The 19,507-nt window shown below is 38.1% G+C and overlaps 1 protein-coding gene across 3 annotated transcripts in view; it reads left to right on the top strand.

The window, feature by feature from the left end:
• LOC125911291 (cytochrome P450 20A1) overlaps positions 1–19,507 on the top strand; it is an 80,584-nt gene that overhangs the window by 16,748 nt on the left and 44,329 nt on the right. Inside the window, exon 1 of one of the 3 annotated variants that reach the window (XM_049615126.1) lies at positions 2,503–2,640. The exons of the other annotated variants lie outside the window; for them this stretch is intronic. The gene's annotated coding sequence lies outside the window, so the exon portion shown is untranslated. Of the gene's footprint in view, positions 1–2,502; positions 2,641–19,507 lie in introns of those variants that run through there. 3 annotated transcript variants of the gene reach the window in all.

Below are 19,507 nucleotides of genomic sequence, written 5' to 3'. Positions count from 1 at the left end.
ACTGTCCCCTTTTAGATGCTGTCATAACAGTCTGTACTTTTCCTTCACAACACTTTCCATTTTGTTAATTACATTTTGTGTAATTCTTTGAATGTCTGTGTCCTAAACTGTATGCTCTATGCAGGGAAGGACTATTCTGTATTAATTATGTCTGTATACTTGGCTCTTGGTGTAGAATAGACTCTTAGTAAACATTTATTAAAACTAACAAGGTTAGGGGCACCTGGGTGGCTCAGTTGGTTAAGTGTCCAGACTTCTAAAAAATTTAGCAAAAAAAAAAAAAAAAAAACAAAACCTGACCAGTTTAAAGTTTAGTCATTGTCTCCTTTGTTTTCTCTATGAGTCAAACTCATCTCTCTATTTAAAAAAATATGTATTTTTTTAATGTTTATTTTTGAGAGGGAGATAGAGTGCAAGTGGGGAGGGCAGTTAGAAAGAGGTAAACACAAATCCAAAGCAGGCTTCAGGCTCTGAGCTGTCAGCACAGAGCCCAATGCAGGGCTCAGTGCGCTAACCCTGAGATCATGACCTGAGCTGAAGTCGGATGCTTAACTGACTTAGCCACCCAGGTGCCCCATCTTCTGTCTTAAGAAATAGGCTTCTCATGTTGCCTGGCCAACTCCTACTCTAGTATCCAGTTTAGTTATGTACCCTTCTTCATGCACCTTCTTTAAACTACAGTAACAACCTGACATGACAAAATTAAATTGATTTTCTTATCTTTCTCCCTTCTTAGATTGTGTTTTCCATCTCCTTTTTTCTTACCTTTGTGCTTCAAAATGTAGTTATTTATTTTGTTGTATGTTTGATGTAGCTCCTTGGAAATAGGATTATCTTACAGTGTGAAGATTAAGCTTGGGCAAGAAGCTTTGAATCTTGCTTCTACCATTTAGTATCTGCATGATGGTTTGTATGTTACTTGGCCTTTCTGAGCTTTCATTTCCTTATCTTAATAACATCTACATTACAAATTTCCTGTGAGGATGATGTGAAATAATGATTTAAAATTCCCAACTACAGGTCTTAGGACACAGTAACTACTACTCAAGAAATAGCTCTCTTTTTTGTTTGTTTGTTTGAAAAGTAGATTTTCTTTCTTTCTTTTCTGAGGGATGGGGGACAGAGGGAGAGAGAGAATCTTAAGAGAGATGCACGGCTCCATCTCACAACCACCATGAGATCATGACCTGAGCTAAAATCAAGAGTCAGATGCTTAACTGACTGAGCCATCCAGGTGCCCCCACATGGGTCAGTTTTATTTTCTTTACCTTCTCATCTTCTATTACTTTGTTCATTCCTCCTAAAAATGTTCTTAAATGCACATTATAAGCCCTTCTGTAACTTTTTTGAGTTATAGAATACCTGAAAGCTGTTAAGAGGATGCATAATTGACTCTTAACTACTTTTTAAAAATAACATTTAATAAGTACTTAATGCCATTTTTTCCTTATCAGAGTTTTGTTTAAAACTAATACTTTCTATTCAAGACTTGAGGCTGAAAAAAAAAAAAAAAAAGACTTGAGGCTGGCTTGCTGAGTTTACTGGAAGCATTAATACATTGACTCCTCTGCACAGTTTTCCTCCTAAAAACAGACGAACCAAGGCCTTTATCCATGGCTGGATGTTGATTAGTCTCTCTCCTTCCAGTTCCTATTTCTACTGGCCCGTCAGGAGACTTATATACCAAATCTCCACCCTCTCATTGTTATCATTCCTGTTTGGTGTGTCAAACAAACCTTATTAGCTTTGTTCACATCATGTTCTCAAGGCCTATTAGGCTTCCTACTTGGGTTGTCACGCCTGTTTTGTCATCCCTCATCATCCTCCCTGGAAGCAGTTAGGTTGCCTTTCTCTGAACATTCACAAGTCAGAATCTTCTTTTCTGTTCTGTTTAAATACCTAACATTTGCCAGTAACCAACATCTTTTCGTATTTAATTGTATAGCTCCAGGGAGTTTTGCCCATTTCTCCTTGCTTTGCTTTCAGTGGTGACAGAAATACCTTTTTTTTTTTAAAGTAATATTTATTGTAAGCCTTAATTATTCTTTCTTCTGTTCTTCAAACTGAGTAATTCTAACTTTTTAATCTTTTATCATAGGCTCTATTTCCCAAACTTTCTTCTTTGCTTTTGTTCTGTATTCCAGATTTTTCTCCTCCTACCTGATTAAAGGCAAATCAAGATGGAAAATTATTTCCAAATTTTCATGTTTCTTGCCATCATAGTTTTAAGTTTTGGTTCATAGACTGGGTCCAAATGTGAGAAATATATTTTGAGTTTATATTGTCAATCCCGTAGTACAAGCAAGTTACTTAGTCATCAGAAATACTAGTTAAATGTTTAATCAGGAAGAATATGACTAGAGAGTGCTGCTGTCAGAACATCTTCCTTTTCCTTACCAATATTTTTCTTTGAGGGAAGAGTGCTGTTACCAGAGTTATTCCCCCCCCCCCAAATAAATGTTACTTTATATTCACATAATAATCTTTTTGCCTTTTTTTGTTTTTGTTTTTTTGTCCAGATCTGAGTTCTTTGTTCGGATTCTTCTCTAATCCTTTCAAACCTCATCCTTTGACTTCTGGTTCCTTCCTGTCCTGACCATCTTTGCTCCAAGGCTGTGTGTAAACCTCCACTTTAATTCTGTGAGTGTAACTTCTCTATTCTCTGTGCTGAAACCCCATATTCTCCTGTCACTTGTGGGAAAAATTCTGATTTAATAACTATTTCTGGATTTGTAATTTAGGACTATTATCCAGAATCTTCTTAATTGACAGCTTAGTAATAGTTAATAGTGAAAATTGTTGAGTTTGTTGGTCCAGTGGATTGTATGAACTCATTTAAGCCTCACAACAATTTTATAAATAGGTGTTGTTATTTACCCCTTTTTACAGATGAGGAACCATAGAGCGGTTAAATTAACCAGTCCAAGGTCATATAGCTCGTAAATAGTAGGATCAGGATATCATTCCAGTCTGGCACATTTCTTCTCTAGCTTGTTCTGCTACCCTAGGATGTAGTTTTGCTTGGCTAGGTTTTTTTTTTTCCACTTTTTTAAAAAATCTTTTTTAAGTTTGCAGTCACAATAATAACCTAATGCAAGGTGGAATTGAAAATCATTTGCTTCTCTGAAATTCTAATAATTTCACAATAATTACCTAAAGACTTTCTTTTTTTAAAGATTATTTATTTATTTTGAGTGAGAGAGAGAGTACAAACGAGGGAGACAGAGAGTGGGAGAGAGAGAATCCCAAGCAGGCTCCATGCTGTTGGTGCAGAGCCTGATGTGGGGCTTGATCCCATGAACCATGATATCATGACTTGAGCCAGTGCTCAACTGACTGAGCCACACAGGAGCCCCACCCTGGATTTAATTTAAATGAAAGATCCCAGGATTCCCCTTTTTTTTTTAATGTTTATTTTTGAGATAGAGACACAGCACCAATGGGGGAGAGGCAGAGAGAGAGAAGGCAACGCAGAATCTGAAGCTGGCACCAGGGTCTCAACCTGTCAGCACAGAGCTGGACGTGGGGCTCAAGCCCACAAACTGCGAGATCATGACCTGAGCCAAAGTCAAACATTCAACTGGCTGAGCCACCCAGGTGCCCCCTCGGATTTCATTTAAAAACCAACTACGTATAAAATCTTTTATACATTATTAGAAATATAAGCTCCAGGGGCACTTTCCCTCACTTTCTCTCTCTCTCTCAAAAATAAATAAACATTAAAATAAATTTAAAGAAATATAAGCTCCAAAAGAAAAATGGCTAAAGATGTGAACATGGAGTACATTGAAGAAAACATGTTAAATGGCCTCTAAATATTTGAAGCTTGTCTAAACCCTACCAGTAATTAGCAAAATAAGCCAATTAAAGCCATGTTGAGATATTTTTTACCTGTTAGGCTGACAGGGTCTTTTTTTTTAATGACAATACCTACTTATATCAGAGGTGTGGGAAATGGGAAATGGGTACTTTGATATTGCTGATAACAATATAAATTGATAAGTGCTTCTGCAAGGCAGCATGGCTATATATATCAAAAGCTTAAAAAATGATTACTATTTAACTCAGAAATTTCATATGTAAGGGAAGCCAAATGGAAATAGATGTATGTACAAAGATGATTACTGAAGCATTGTTTATTATAGCAGAAATTGGAAATACTTAAATGTCCAATAGTAGAGGATTATTTAAATGATAGTGAATCCTTACAATGGATCAGAATAAGGACATTAAAAAGACGGCAGACGTTTATTTATTAATATATGGGGATTATTTTAAGATGGTGTTTGTTTGGGCTGGCATAACAAAGTATCACAAACTTGATGGCTTAAAAAACAGAAATATATTGTCTCACAGCTCTGGAGGCTAGAAATCCAAGATCAAGGTGTCAGCAGGGTTGACTCCTTCTGAGGACTGTGAGGGAGAATCTGTCTTGTGTTTCTTCCTGGTTTCTGGTTTTGCTGGCAATCTTTGGTGTTCCTTGTCTGGTAAGATGTATCACTCCATTCTCTGCCTTCATGTTTATAAGGAGGTCTCCATGTGTGTATCCTTTTTTTATAAGGACGCAGTCATATTGTATCAAGATCCACCCTAATGTGCTCATCTTCCACATCTGTAGAGAGCCTCTTGCCAAAAAAGGTCTCATCCACAGGTACTGTGGGTTAGGACTGTAAGATTTTTTTGGGGGGATACAATTCAACCCATAACATAATGGTAGGTGAAAAAAACCAGCATACAAAACAGTTTGTATAGTATTAGTATGTTTTCCAAAGTATATCTATATACACACATGTATGCACATTTATAGATGGATATTCATCCCATAGAAAAGCATATGAAAAGCTAGGTACAAAAATGTTGTAAGTAAGTATCTCCATCTGGGTTAAATTTAGGGTGATTTAGTTAATTTCTATTATTTTCATTTATATTATTTTACTTTCTTTTCATTGATTTATACAATTCATGAAAACTGAACTCAGCTATCAGGGATAGTCTGAATATTTGAATTTTCATTAGGAACAAAGCTTAATAATTCATTGAATAATTAAAACCAAAACTGAGTTTATTCTAAGAACAAAGCCTTTTATTTATGGACTTTTTAGGACTGTATATTTGGTTTCCTTTATTTTTCTGGAAACGGCTAATATGCAGGAGTTGATTTGGGAAGAATTATGTTCCTTGCTGGTTACTGTGTTGTTCAGTATTTTTCATCAGAGCTGTTTTTTGGTTTTTGTCTTTTGAAAAATTAAAAAAAAACTGTTCTTTGTAAAAAGCCAAATTTTATGAAATGAAAGATCTGATGATCAACGACTTTACATTTAGTTACATTTACATATAGTTGGGACATATATTACTAGTAAGACAGACTTGAATATTTAAAGAAGTATCTATTAACTTCTGAGAGAGTTCTCTTAGTCTTGTCAGAAACATAACTTATTCTTTGTAGTAGATACAGGACAGTCATTTTGAAAAAGAGAGTTGGTTATATTCACTAAATATTTATTGAGCATCTAAGATTTGCCAGACACTGCTAGGTACTAGGATTGATTACCAGTATAAAAAGCTACCCTCAAGAAGGTTTATGTCTAATGGTTAAGTACTGGGTCTTTAAATAATATAGTGATGCTACGTAAATGCATTCCTTTTGTTAAATGTTGGAACCAGTCTCAAACTGAGTTTCTGACAGCAAACTTTTTACCACTTTCTATTTCTCTTACTCTTAAGTCTACTCTTGGCCTATATCCTGACCCTTAATCTCAAAACACCTTCTATTTTTGAAGTTCCAATTGTCTTCTGATTTTAGTTTCCCAACAAGAACATAATTGGTTAGTCTAAGAGTATATGTTCTTACCTTTTTTACTTATATAAAGAGAAGCATAATGGTTGACAGCTTGGACTCTTCATCACACTACCTAGGTTGGAATACGAATTCTTTGATTTTTGTTGTGTAGCCTTGGGCATGTTCCTTTTTTGTGTGATACATTTCCTCATTTATAAAATGAGGGTAATAACGGTTACTTGTCTCATAGTATTAAGAATTAAATGAATTCATACATTAGAAGATGCTTCCAAATAGTTTTCCAGAGTAGTTTTACCACTTACAGTCTCATGGCAGAGTATGAGCATTCTCCATTTTCTGCATCCTCACTGTTCCTTGGTATTGTTAGATGTATAGAGGTTTCTCATTGTGATTTTAATTTGTATTTTCCTGATAGCTAATAAAATTGAACATTTTTTTCATTTGTTAACTTTGAGGTAGTGTTACTTAAAATCTTTTCACCATTTTTCTTTGGGGTCTTCTCTATTTTTAATTTTTAAGAGGTCTTAAAAATTTCCAAGTTTAAGAACTTTATTGAAATATTAATTATCTTCCTCTGTGGCTTGGTTTTATATGCTCTTAACCTTGTCTTTTGATGAACAGATACTAATGTTAGTGTAGTCAACTTATTATTCTTTTGCCTTTTTTGTTACTGCCTTTTGTGTCCTATGTAAGAAATTTTTTTTTAATTTCAAGCTTTTATTTAAATTTTGGTTAGTTAACATAGTAAAAAATGTTTATCCTAATGTTATGAAGATATTCGTCTGAGTTTTGTTTTGAGGCTTTTACTGTTTAATTTTTACACTTAGATCTATAATACATTTGGTGTTTATTGTATAAATAATGAGGAAGGGAGTTAACATTCATATTTTTCTAGGAAGTTATCCAGTTGGTCCAGCATAACCTATTGAAAAGATCATCCTTTCTTTATTATACTGTAATGTTACCTTTATCATAAACCAGGTGATTGTATAGGTCACTTGATTTATGTTAAAGTTATCTTTACGTGTTATGGAATCTTCTACTCCATGAACATGGAAGAGTACACTTCCTCTTATTTTGGTCTTTAGTTTTTCTCAACATATATATTTTTTTACTTTTCAGTGTAAAGGTCATGTCTTTTATTAAAGTTACTTCTAGATATTTAGTGGGGCTTTGATGCTGTCGTAAATGGTACTGTTTTTAAATTTCTTTTTTTGCTGATACATACAACTGATTTTTTTGCATATTGACCTTGTAGTCATTAACCTTGCCAGATTTCCTTATTAACTCTAATGGTTTATCCTGGTATTTGAGATCAATGGACAGTTTTCTTTTCCATTTCTACTACCTTTTCTTTCTTTTCTTGTTTTCTTGCCAAACATTCTGTTATATTTTTAATGTCCTTAGGCTCTGTAGTACCTTCCCTCTCTTGTTTCTTTTAAAAAAAATTTTTTTTAAATGTTTATTTATTTTTGAAACAGAGACAGAGCTTGAGTGGGGGAGGGACAGAGAGAGAAAGGGAGACACAGAATCTAAAGCAGGCTTCAGGCCCTGAGCTGTCAGCACAGAGCCCGACATGAGGCTTGAACTCGTGAACCCCCTATCTTGTCCTATGCAATTCAATTCTTGATTAGTGTTTCTAATGGTCTTTATTTTATTTTATTTTTTAAAGATTTTTATTTATTTATTTCTTGAGGGAGAAAGAGACAGTGTGAGTAGGGAAGAGCAGAGATAGAGGGAGAGAATCCCAAGCAGGCTTCACAATGCTAGAGCAGAGCACTACGTGGGGCTCAAACTCAAGAACCATGAGACAATGACCGAAGCCGAAATCAAGAGTCAGCTTACCTGACTGAACCACTAAGTCTCCCCTAAAGATCTTTATTATTGTGGGTCCAGTCAGGAGAGAGAAAGCACACAATTATTTAAATAGGAAAAGTTTAATATAAAGAATTATTAGCTGTAATGGGACTGCAGTAATGAGAGATTGGCTAGTCAGAAGTAAACAGAACTCTAAAGAATATAGGATAGAACTCAAAGAATATAGGAATCTAGTATTCTGCTCTAAAGAATATAGGGAGCAGTCACCAATTCTAGGGCTGAGACAGAGGGCCCATGCCCTAAGGACTGAGACCCAGACTCTGTTTTAAGGGGCACAGCTGTGAATGGGAACTCTTGAAATCAGATTCCTTTTTTTTTTCTTTTTTTAAAAATTTATTCTCAGGTTAGTTAATACACCGCGTAGTCTTGGCTACGGGAGATTCATCACTTATATTTAACACCCAATGTTCATCCCAACAAGTGCCCTTCTTAATGCCCATCACACATTTTCCCCATCCCCATCAACCCTCAGTTCTCTGTATTTGAGAGTCTCTTACAGTTTGCCTCCGTCTCTGTTTTTATCTTTTTCTTCCCTTCCCCTATGATCATCTGTTAAGTTTCTCAAATTCCGCATATGAGGGAAATCATATGATATCTTTCTTTCTCTGACTATTTTGCTTAGCATAATACTCTCCAGTTCCATTCATGTTGTTGCAAATGGCAAGATTTCATTCTTCTTTATCACTGAGTAATATTTCATTGTGTATATATCTTCTTCATCCATTCATCAGTTGATGGACTTTTGGGCTCTTTCCATAATTTGGCTATTGTTGATAGTGCTGCTATAAACATTGGGGTGCCTGTGCCCCTTCAAATCACCATTCCTGTATCCTTTGGATAAATACTGGGTAGTGCAATTGCTGGGTCATAGGATAATTCTATTTTTAATTTTTTGAGGAACCTCTACATTCTTTTCCAGAGTGGCTGCACCAGTGTCCATTCCCATCAACAGTGCAAGAGGGTTTCCCTTTCTCCACATCCTCTCCCACGTCTGTAGTTTCCTGAGTTGTGAATTTTAGCCACTCAGAGTGGTGTGAGGTGGTATCTCATTGTGGTTTTGATTTATATTTCCTGATGATGAGTGATGTTGAGCATCTTTTCATATGTCTCTTGGCCATCTGGATGTCTTCTTTGGTAAAGTGTCTATTCATGTCTTCTGCCCATTTCTTCATTGGATTATTTGTTTTTTGGGTGTTGAGTTTGGTAGTTCTTTATAGATTTCTGATACTAACCCTTTATCTGATGTGTGATTTGCAAATATCTTCTCCCATTCCATCAGTTGCCTTTTAGTTTTGTTGTTTCCCTTGCTGTGCAGAAGCTTTTTATTTTCATGAGGTCCCAGTGGTTCATTTTTGCTTTTGTTTCCCTTGCCTTCGGAGACATGTCAAGTAAGATGTTGCTGTAGCTGAGGTCAAAGAAGTTGCTGCCTCTTTTCTCCTTTAAGATTTTGATGATTTCATGTCTAACGTTTAGGTCTTTCATCTATTTTGAATTTATTTTTGTGTATGGTGTAAGAAAGTTGTCCAGTTTCATTCTTCTGCATGTCGCTGTCCAATTCTCCCAGCACCATTTGCTAAAGAGGCTGTCTTTTTTCCATTGGATACTCTTTCCTGCTTTGTCAGACATTAGTTGGCCATACATTTGTGGGTCCAATTCTGTGTTCTCTATTCTATTCCATTGGTTTATGTGTCTGTTTTTGTGCCAATACCATACTGTCTTGATGATTACAGCTTTGTAGTAGAGGCTAAAGTCGGATTGTGATGCCTCCCATTTTGGTTTTCTTTTTCAACATTACTTTGGCTATCTGGGGTCTTTTGTGGTTCCATACAAATTTTAGGATTGTTTGTTCTAACTTTGAGAAGAATGCCAGTGCAATTTTGATTGGGATTGCATTGAATGTGTAGATAGCTTTGGGTAGTATTGACATTTTAACAATATTTATTCTTCCAATCCATGAACACGGAATGTTTTTCTATTTCTTTTTGTCTTCTACAGTTTCCTTCATAAGTTTTCTATAGTTTTCAGCATACAGATCTTTTACATCTTTGGTTAGGTTTATTCCTAGGTATTTTATGGTTCTTGGGGCAATTGTAAATGGGATCAATTTCTTGATTTCTCTTTCTGTTGCTTCATTATTGGTGTATAGAAATGCAACCAATTTCTGCACATTGATTTTGTACCCTGCGACTTTGCTGAATTCATGTATCAGTTCTAGCAGGCTTTGGGTGGAGTCTTTTGGGTTTTCTATGTAGAATATCATGTCATCTGCAAAGAGTGAAGGTTTGACTTCTTTGTCAATTTGGATGTCTTTTATTTTGTTTTGTTGTCTGATTGCTGAGGCTAGAACTTCAAACACTATGTTAAACAACAGGGGTGAGAGTAGGCATCCCTGTTGTGTTCCTGATCTCAGGGGGAAAGCTCTCAGTTTTTCCCCATTGAGATGATATTAGGTTTGGGTCTTTCATATATGGCTTTTATGATGTGAAGGTATGTTCCTTATACCCTGACTTCCTTGAGGGTTTTTTTTTAATATGAAATTTATTGTCAGATTGGTTTCCATACAACACCCAGTGCTCATCCCAACAGGTGCCCTTCTCAATGCCCATCACCCACTTTCCCCTCCCTCCTACCCCCATCAACCCTCAGTTTATTTTCAGTTTTTAAGAGTCTCTTATAGTTTGCCTCCTCCCTCTCTGTAACTTTGTTTTGTTTTTCCCCTTCCCCTCCCCCATGGTCTTCGGTTAAGTTTCTCAGGATCCACGTAAGAGTGAAAACATATGGTATCTGTCTTTCTCCGTATGACTTATTTCACTTAGCATAACACTCTCCAGTTCCATCCATGTTGCTACAAAAGGCCATATTAAGGGTTTTTGTTAAGAAAGGATGCTGTATTTTGTCAAATGCTTTTTCTGTATCTGTTGACAGAATCACATGGTTTGTATCCTTTCTTCTGTTAATGTGATGTATAATGTTGATTGATTTGTGAATATTCAACCAGCCCTGCAGTTCAGGAATGAATCCCACTTAATCATGGTAAATAATTCTTTTAATGTACTGTTGAATTCAATTTGCTAGTATCTTGTTGAGAATTTTTGCATCCATGTTCATCAGGGATATTGGCCTTTAATTCTCCTTTTTAGTGGGATCTGTGTCTGCTTTTGGAATCAAGGTAATGCTGGCTTCATAGAATGAGTCTGGAAGCTTTCCTTCTTTTTATATTTTTTGGAACAGTTTGAAAAGAATAGGTATTGGCTGTGCTTTAAATGCCTGGTAGAATTCCCCTGGGAAGCCATCTGGCCCAGGACTCTGATTTGTTGGGAGGTTTTTGATAACCGATTCAATTTCTTCACTGGTTATGGGTCTGTTCAAATTTTCTATTTTTTCCTGTTTGAGTTTTGGTAGTAAGTGAGTATCTAGGAAATTGTCTTTCTTTTAGATTGTCCAGTTTGTTGGCATATAATTTTTCATAATATTATCTAATAGTTGTTTGTATTTCTGTGGTGTTGGTTGTAATCTCTCCTCTCTTTCATTTGTGATTTTATTTATTTGGGTCCTCTCTTTTATTTTTGAGAAGTTTGGCTAGGGGTTTATCAATTTTGTTTATTTTTTCAAAACACTGACTCTTAGATTCATTGATCTGTTGTACTGGGTTTTTTTTTTTTTTATTCTATATTGTTTATTTCTGCTGTAATCATTACTGTTTCTCTTCTTCTGTTGGCTTTGGGCTTTCTTTGCTGCTGCCTTTTCTAGCTCCTTTAGATGTAAGGTTAAGCTGTGTATTTGGGATCTTTCTTGCTTCTTGAGATAGGCCTGAATTGCAATGTATTTTCCTCTTAGGACTGCCTTTGCTCCATTCCAAAGGATTTGGACTGTTGTGTTTTCATTTTCATTTGCTTCCATATATTTTTAAGTTCTTCTTTAATTTCCTGGTGACCCATTCATTCTTTAATAGGATATTCTTCAACCTCCCTGTATATGGGGGCTTTCCAAATTTTTTATTGTGGTTGATTTCAAGTTTGATAGTGTTGTGATCTGAAAAATATGCATGATGTGATGTCAATCCTTTTATAGTTGTTGAGGGCTGTTTTGTGACCTAGTACGTGATCTCTTTTGGAGAATGTTCCATGTGCACTCAAGAAGAATGTGTATTTTGCTGCTTTAGGATGAAAAGTTCTGAATATACCTGTTAAGTCCTTCTGGTCCAGTGTGTAATTCAAAGCTATTGTTTCCTTATTGATTCTCTGCCTAGATGATATGTCCATTGCTATAAGTGGAGCATTAAAGTCCCCTACAATCACAGTATTATCTATACATTTGTTTATGTTTGTGACTAATTGATTTATATATATGGGTGCCTCCACATTGGGGGCATAAACATTTACAATTGTTAACTCTTCTTGATGGATAGACCAATTAATTATATGTATAATTTTATATATATGTAATAATGCCATTCTTCATGTCTTGTTATAGTCTTTGTTTTAAAATCTAGTTTGTCTGATACAAGTATGGCTACTCTGGCTTTCTTTTGACGTCAGTAGCATGATAGACAGTTCTCCATCCCCTCACTTTCTTTCCTTCTTCTTCTTCTTTTTTTTTTTAATGTTTATTTCTGAGAGACAGAGACAGAGACAGAGCATGAGTGGTGGAGGGGGAGAGAGAGAAGGAGACACAGAACTCCAGGCTCTGTGCTGACAGCACAGAGCCCATTGCAGGGCTTGAACCCATGAACCATGAGATCATGGCCTGAGCTGAAGTCTAACACTTAACCAACTGAGCCACCCAGGTGTCCCATCCATCCCCTCACTTTCAATCTGTGGTGTCCTCAGGTGTAAAATGAGTCTCTTGTAGGCAGCATATAGATGGATCTTGTTTTTTATCCATTCTGATACTCTTTGACTTTTGATTGGGTCATTTAGTCCATTTACATTCAGAATGATTATTGAAAGTTATGGATTTAGTGCTATTGTGTTATCTGTAGGTTTCATGTTTGTGGTGATGTCTCTGGTCCTTTGTAGTCTTTGCTGCTTTCCACTCACAGACTCCCTGTTCAGATCACCTGCAGGGCTGGTTTAGTGGTCATGAACTCCTTTAGTTTTTGTTTGTCTGGGAAAGCCTTTCTCTCTCCTATTCTGAGTGACGGCCTTCCTGGATAAAGGATTCTTAGCTGCATGTTTTTCCTTTTCATCACATTGAATATTTCCTGCCACTCCCTTCTGGTCTGCCAAGTTTCAGTGGACAGGTCTGCTACCATCCTTATGTGTCTACCCCTGTAAGTTAAGGACCATTTTTCCCTAGCTACTTTCAGAATCCTCTCTTTATCTTTGTGTTTTGCCAGTTTCACTATAATATGTCGTGGTGTTGATGTGTTGTTTTTGTTTTGTTGATTTTGAAGGGAGTTCAGTGTGCCTCATGGACTTGGATGCCTGTTTCCTTCCGCAAATTAGGGAAGTTCTCAGGTATAATTTGTTCAAATAAACCTTCTGCCCCTTTCTCTTGCCCTTCTTCTTCTGGAACTCCTATGATACAGACACTTTCATTTCATAGAATCACTTTGCTCTCTAATTCTCCCCCTTGTGATCTAGAAATTTCCTTTCCCTCTTTTTTCAGCTTCATCATTTTCCATAATTTTGTCTTTTGTTTCACCTGTTTTCTGCTCTGCTTCTTCTTTACTTGCTGTCACTGTATCTAGTTTATTTTGCATCTCATTTGTAGCATTTCTTAATTCATTGTGACTAGTTCATAGATCTTTAACCTCTGCAGATATAATTTCTCTGCTGTCTTCTATGCTTTTCTCAAGCCCACCTATTAGTCTTATGACTGTTATTCTAAATTCTTGTTCAGAAATATTGTTTATATTTGTTTTGAGCAATTCTCTGGCTGCCATCTCTTCCTGAATTTTCTTCTTTTAAGGAGAGTTCTTCCATTTCGTCATTTTGGTTAGGTTTCTGTCTTTTATGTGTTTTCATAGCTTGTTATGTGTCCTGCACCTGCAAGTACCACTATATTAAAAAGGGGTCATACACTGTCCAGGGCCTGGCACTTCAGAAATGTTTCTGGAGTGTGTTGCGTGCACTCTGTTGTGTTTTGGCTGCTCTATCGCACTGGTCAGTCCTCTGCAAAGCTCCTCCTTGCTTGTAGTAGTGGAGTGTTTGGACCTTCAACCAAGGGCACTTTGATTTGTTAATTGAAGTAACCCTTTAAAAAAAACGGAAAAGGGTGGTGGGGGAACTGGTGGTTGCGCTTGTCTGGAGGAGATGCCTGCTGCCTTGGGTCAGTTAGTCATCCTCTAGTGGATAAGCTGTTGCCAGGCATGGAGGGGTGGGGTTTGGTGTAAGTAGGTCCTGCCTCCACTGGGGGTTGCTGTGATGCTCTCCAAAGTCCCACTGTATTGGTATTGGGGAGAAAAATGGAGACACCCCGGTCTCTCTTCCCTGGACTGGATGTCTCAAACCATACTGTTCAAGCAGCCCTCAAAGAATAGCACGGGTTCAGTTTGCCCTGTTCCACAGTAATCCCGTGTCTTCTAGGTGCTCAGCCTGGGATTCAAAACCCGATGTCTTAAAGGGCCCTGTACCACTCAGACCATGTTCTGGTGTAGCACCCCTCAGTCAGCTGATAAAAGGCCTCTTTTGTCCTTGGGGAGGCAATAAACCTTCTTCCCACAGTACTTGAGGAAGGGGACTGTTCTCTCCCAGTGTGCCCCTGAGATCGCTACAGAGCCCAGGGGCTGGCTCTCTACCCACCCAGGCACGCGCATAGGGTAGCAGATTCCATCTGGAGAAAGTCGGAAGAAAGTCGCACATTTTGCTACCTCTGAGTTTCAGCTCCTAAGGCTGTTTGCAAAATAGAAACTGGCACTCTATGTATTTCTCATTCCCCAGTCCGTGGTCTGGAGAGGTTTCCCTCTTGTGCTAAGTTGATACCAAAACCCTCTCACTTTCTCTCCCTTTTGTCTCTCCCCAGAAGGGGTTCCCTCCCTTCCCTGCCTACTCCGTTTTATCTCTGCCAGTTCACACACACATACACACACACACGCACGTTGATCCTGCCAAGCTGTCTCCCTCCACCTGTGGAGATCCTTGTGCAACTCCACAAATTGATTTCCTGGGTGTTTGAAGTGATCTGACCTCATTACAGCTGTGTTTGAGGGACAAGGGAATCCCAGTCCCCTTACTTCACCATCTTAACTCCTCCCTCAAAATCAGATTCTTTTTTTTTTTTTTTAAACATTTATTTATTTTTGAGCAGAGAGAGAGCATGAACGGGAGAGGGTCACAGAGAGAGGGAGACACAGAATCTGAAACAGGCTCCAGGCTCTGAGCTGTCAGCACAGAGCCCGATGCGGGGCTCGAACTCACGGACTGCGAGATCGTGACCTGAGCCAAAGTCGGACGATTAACCAACCAAGCCACCCAGGCGCCCCTCAAAATCAGATTCTTTACCTTCCTCAGAGGTTCTTCTTGCTGTTTGTTGTGCAGTGTTGCTGTTTGCTTATTTAGTGCCTTTCCTGTTTTTGTAAGGTCTGTATTCTTCTCATGTATGGCCACTGGAAGCATCTGTTCTGTTAGCTTAATGGTCAGCTGGTGTTGACAGATTTACCTTAAACACTTGACAAAAGAAAAGAAGAAAAGTAAAAAGAAAAAAACTCTTGGGGCACTGGGGTGCCTCAGTTGGTATAGCATCAGACTCTTGATCTCAGCTCAGGTCTTGATCCCATGGTCATTAGTTCAAGCCTCAAGACAGGTGCCACACTGGGCATGAAGCCATTTAAAAACAAAACAGAAACAAAAACTCTTCCAGTATTTGTAGACTGGCTTTGCATTTGGGCCCTCCTTTAACATTTATCTGGGCCTTTTATAAATCCACTTCAGCTTTCACTTCCTACTTGTATGGAGCCAAAAGACCTGTCAGCTGTGAAAGTTTACTCTTCTCCAGTCTTCTCTGAGCATATATCCTGCTCTTTGGCATGTGCATGGCTTTCTTAATAATCCTGGTATATGCAGAAACTTTCAAAAGATCTTATTCCCACATTTATCTCCTCTCCTAACCACTTCCTTCCCAGGCTTCTTAGTCTGTTATTTGCTTGTCTCAAATGTGGTTTCTTGCTCCAGCTGTTGTGGCCAATACCTGTGCCTTTAAATGTTTTCAGCACAAGCTACCCAAGAATGTGTCCTAGGAACACTCTGAGAATGTAGAGTTGTGAAAAATAAAAGAAAGCCTTTTCACCAGTCCTTGATGGGAGCTGCCAGGCAGATTGAGACTCACAACTACAGTTCTTTGAGAATAATGCCTGTATTGCTTCCTAGCACTCTGTAGCAGGAATGTGGACTGCTATTGTCATAGCTGTTGCCTGTCTGGGGTTTGGAGATGGTAGGAAGTTTGTTTAAAATGCCACAGTGCTTACCGCAAAGTAGCAGCTTCTTTCTTCACCAGGCTTTCCCCTGGCTGCTGTAAGTTTTTGACTGTGTTATAGAGTTTTTTGGAAGCTGATTCTGAGTTTGGGCCAGCCCATTACTTGCTTTTGGAGAAGGAGAGAGTCTTGGGATTCCCTACCCCATTTTCAGTGACCATGTGATAACCAGTGGTGATCACGCTTTAATAACACTCCAAAGATGTCAGGTTTCTGTGTTGTCTGCAATGCTGTTGGCTTTTGGCTACCATGCTACTACTGAGCTGGAGAGAAAAGGGAAATGGAAATAACCTTAAGTTAAAACATCACAGGGGCAGCTGGATAGCTCAGTCCGTTAAGTGTCTGACTTTAGCTCAGCTCATGATCTCTCGTTCCGTGAGTTCGAGCCCCACATCAGGCTCTGTGCTGCAGCTTGGAGCCTGGAGCCTGCTTCAGATTCTGTGTCTCCCTCTCTCTTTACCCATCCCCCGCTCATGCTCTGTCTCTCTCAAAAATGAATAAACGTTAATTTTTTTTTTTTTTTAAGCATCACAGACCCCACTGTCCTACTGAGGTTCTGTAGTTTTTGTTGACTAGATACTTCTCAGTGGGCACTGGATTCTGGTTAATTGCCACCATGCTGAAATGATTGATTTTCATTGTTTCATTGGTGTGCATGTGTTAGCATTGTTTTAGAGGAAGAACAATATCAACAAGGCCCTCACTCCACCATTCTGGAAGTCATTCTTCTGGAACATTTTGAAAGAAAATAATAATAGGACACATTATAAACATAAAATAAATTTTCGAAGGTATGATAGTGGCATATGTGTAGTCAACAAAATAGACAATGTCCAGAAAAAGTCCCAAGTTCATGTGTGAATCCAGTATATAAGGAGTGAGTGGCATTTCAAATTAGTGGAAAAAAGACATACTTAATGGTTAAACAGAGTGTAAGCATTTTCAAAATTAAATGGAAAAATAAATAAATGGAATTCACTGTTAATACCAAAGTAAATTCTACTTTATTATGATTTAAGAGTTTGGAATCCTACTCGTGGCTTTTTTTTCTTTTTAATGTTTTTTATTTATTTTTGAGAGAGTGAGCGCAAGCAGGGTAGGGACAAAGAGAGAGGGACAGAAGATCTGAAGCAGACTCTGTGCTGACCACAGAGAGAGGATTCGAGGGTTGAACTCATGAGCCGTTAGATCATGACCTGAGCCAAAGTCAATACTGAACCAACTGAGCCACCCAGGCGCCCTGTAAATTCTTTAAATGCAAGGATCGGCGTGCCTGGGTGGCTCAGTCGGTTAAGCATCAGATTCTTGATTTTGGCTCTGGTCATGATCTTGCAGTTTGTGAGTTTGAACCCCGCATCAGGCTCTGCAGTAACAGTGCAGAGCCTCCTTGGGATTCTCTCTTTCTCCCTTTCTGCCCTTCCCACACTCATGCTCACTTGCTTTCGCTCTCTTTCCTTCAAAATAAATAAATGCATTTTATTAAAAAATTAAAATAAATGTAAGAATCAAGGTAAAGGCTCAGCATTGACATATGATACTTGGAATAAATTCAAACAAATACCTCAACACTAAGATTGTAAATGATGAGGTTGTAGTTTTGTCACATGGCATTGGGCCTGATGACTTAACTTAAAAAAGGATTAGATATTTAGGAGTAAATGGAGTGATGAAAAAGGTGCAGTCTGGCATTGTAGTCTGAGTGGGTGAACACTTAACACACAGTTAGGTTTCCCAGTTCTGTGCATGAAGCTGAGATGGTTGCAAGTTACATAGTTGTACTAGAATTGTTTTGAGACAAAATCTCATGCATACTAAGGAAAATAATGTTTTCTGAAGGAAAAAAACTTTCATGTTTAGACAAAGGAAATCTTACTGGTTTATCTTATATCTATTAATATGTTTTATTTTTTCCACAAAACTTTAAAAAAAATGTTTTTATGTTTATTTATTTTGTGAGAGAGAGCACGCACAAGCAGGGGAGAGTCACAGAGAGAGAGAGAGAGAAACCCAAGCAGGCTCCGATCTGTCAGCACAGAGGCTGACATGGGTCTCGATCCCAGAAACTGTAAGATCATGACCTGAGCTGAAACCAAGAGCTAGACTGAGCCACCCAGGCACTCAATCTATAAGAATGCTTTTTTACCCCTAATATTTAGTTTTCACGTTTGAAACTTCTATAATTACCCATAAGTCAAACTTACATTAGCTCTTCCAGTTTTACCTAGAAATATTGTCACTTTAATGGTTTGTTTCCAAAATCTTTTTTCATCTTTTATTTTTTTTTTTAATTTTTAAAATGTTTATTTATTTTTGAGAGAGAGAAAGAGAGATCAAATGTGAATGGGGGAGGGACAGAGAAGGAGAGGGAGACACAGAATCTGAAGCAGGCTCCAGGCTCTGAGCTGTCAGCGCAGAGCCCGATGAAGGGCTCGAACTCACAGACTGCACGATCATGACCTGAGCTGAATTTGGACCTTTGACCAGTTGAGCCACCCAGGTGCCCCTTTTTTCATCTTTTAGTATGAAGTTATGTAAACTTGAGTAATAACTGTAGAATTCTGAGTTTTTAAAGTATCTGAGATTATTTTGTCCATAACATGAAATTAATTTAAAAAAATTTTTAAGTTTTTATTTATTTTGAGAGAGAGAAAAGACATAAGCAAGGGAGGGGCAGAGGGGTGGGGGGAGAATGAGAATCCCAAGCAGGCTGTGCATTGACAGCAGTGAGCCTGATGTGAGGTTCCAACTAATGCACCATGAGATCACAACCTGAGCTGAAGTTGGACACTTAACTGAGCCACCCAGGCGCCCCTGAAATTTATTTTTTAATAATGTAGCTCTGTTTTAATAATTATCTTCCTGTTTTCTTCATCTTCACCCATCTCAAAGAGATTTTTAAAGTATATTTGGGGCACCCAGTTGGCTCAGTCAGTTGAGTTTGATCTTAATTTAGGCTCAGGTTATGATCTCGTGGTTTGTGGGATTGAGCCCCGAGTTGGGTTCTGCACTAATAGTGTGGATCCTGCTTGGGATTCTCTCCCTCTCTCTCTCTGCCCCTCCCCTGCTTTCACATACATGTGTGCTTTCTCAAAGTAAACTTTAAAAAAGGTATATTTGTTAATCTTTTTTTTTTTTTTTAATTTTTTTTCAACGTTTTTATTTATTTTTGGGACAGAGAGAGACAGAGCATGAACGGGGGAGGGGCAGAGAGAGAGGGAGACACAGAATCGGAAACAGGCTCCAGGCTCCGAGCCATCAGCCCAGAGCCTGACGCGGGGCTCGAACTCACGGACCGCGAGATCGTGACCTGGCTGAAGTCGGACGCTTAACCGACTGCGCCACCCAGGCGCCCCTGTTAATCTTGATACTATGGAATCATTAAAGCTTCCCTTCCCTTTCTCAAAAAAAAAAAGTAC

This window comes from Panthera uncia (assembly GCF_023721935.1).
Source record: "Panthera uncia isolate 11264 chromosome C1 unlocalized genomic scaffold, Puncia_PCG_1.0 HiC_scaffold_3, whole genome shotgun sequence".
NCBI classification, from domain to species: Eukaryota; Metazoa; Chordata; class Mammalia; order Carnivora; family Felidae; genus Panthera; species Panthera uncia.
The sequence above is the reverse complement of the archived record's forward strand: the minus strand, read 5'-3'. Positions and strand labels throughout refer to the sequence as shown.